The sequence below is a fragment of the Nothoprocta perdicaria genome, unplaced genomic scaffold (genome assembly GCF_003342845.1).
Source record: "Nothoprocta perdicaria isolate Ctin4 unplaced genomic scaffold, notPer1 scaffold_14, whole genome shotgun sequence".
In the NCBI taxonomy this organism is placed as follows: Eukaryota; Metazoa; Chordata; class Aves; order Tinamiformes; family Tinamidae; genus Nothoprocta; species Nothoprocta perdicaria.
Window position 1 is genome coordinate 840456 of NW_020454538.1, and position 1753 is coordinate 842208.

Consider the following 1753-nt stretch of genomic DNA (forward strand, 5'->3'; position numbering starts at 1 on the left):
GCTGGCAGCTTTAACACCGTATGCACAGAAATGACCTTCTCTTCCCCACCCTGGCTCCCTGGGGACTAGAAGAGGGCAGCTCAAGCACTTCCCAGAATCCCAGAATGTTCAAGGTTGGAAGGGACCTCCAGAGATCATCTAGTCCAACCTTCCTGCTCAAGCAGGGACACCTACACTTCTGCCTGAAGGGGAGCTCCTAGGGGAGGGGCTGACCTGATACCCTGCAGGAAACAGAACCTGGGGCAAGTGAGGTTTAAACTTGCTTTAAACTGAAAGGGGGARGAAGTGATGCAGAAGCAGCTGCCCCAATGAGAGCAGGGCCTCAGCTGGGTGAGCATTCCACCAACACACCCATCATGATGATGGGGTAGCTTCATTAGACACTGTGGCAGGCAGAGGTGGCCCCTGCTGAACCGTCAAGAGTCACTAAATCAGGCCTCAAACCTTCCCYTCTTCACCATTCTCCCCGCTTCTCCTGGGCAAAGTGGGTGCAGCTGCTCAGAGCTGCTGCGCCCAGGCAGGGAGCCCAGCTCTGCGGAGCTGCTGTCACAGCCTCGGCCTTTCCGCAGGTCGGGAGCTGCCAGGTAAGAGGCTGGATCTGCTATTTTGCTCTCTGAAGCACTGAACGGGTGCAAGGGCAGTTCATGTAACAGACTTGTTCATCCCACAACTCACCTGTGGTAAAAACAAGTCATCTTCTAGTTAGAGAGCACTATGCTAGGGGTAAAAAATAAATAAATAAAAATAAATCACAAGGCAGGGGGGCCCACCCATGCAAGGAGTGGGGCCAGGCGCTTGCCCCTCAGTGCRGCCACCTCAATCCCTCACCCTGCGTCACAGCCTCGTCCCTGGGCTGCTGCACGGGCCTCCTGCACAGGACATGAAGCCAGAGCCACCAGCTACCTGCGTTTGCAGAGTCGCTTAGACATTTAAGATGCTTAGGGAAGATGCAAAGATACTGGGCCACGCTGTCAAGGATGGCACCTCAATCAGAGGGGGCACATGCCACCCATACCCACAGGCACTTTGCATTTTCACTTTGCTGCTTTAGTTCAGCTTTCRTCTCTATTTTGACATGTCAGAACAAATCACTTATTCAGAGCAGGCTTTAAGTAGTCTCTTAATCAAGTCCAAACAGGCTCAGCTTCATTTCAGCTGCCAAAGGAGGAACTTCCTCCAAAATAAAACCTGTTACCTGAAACAGACTCAGAACAATGAACAGCCATTAGCAGCAGCACGGGCAATAGTCCAGCAAGAATCTATGGACTTCTGGCTAACTAGAGTGTCTTATTTCACTTGCTGAAGAGGGCCTTAGAAAGCAGACAGGCTACTTGCACCGCCTCTAACCCTGTCGGATGAAGCCCTTTCCCACTCCTGACCCCTTTGCCTGTTTAACAGTTTATGATGCTTCCAATCTTGCCCTGAACAATTTTCAGAGAAAAGTGCCTTTAAAGACTGAAGTCGCACATCTCGTTTGCTACAGACAGCAGTGCCAGTAGTGGGTGAGCAGCAGTGATCCAGCTAAGCCACACTTTGGTTAACAAAATTCCCAGGGACGGAATTATTGCTGAATTCTATACCCAAAGCCTTCAGATTTGTCTTAAGAGCTGACAAGCTGTACCATAAACAATCTGCTTTTGCATTTCAAAACACAAACTCAACATTTAAGCAGCCAATGGAAGAAGCTGGGCAAGGAACAGTATCTGAAATAGARGAATTTTATGTAGACCATTCAGTGTTAAAAACCAGAGAA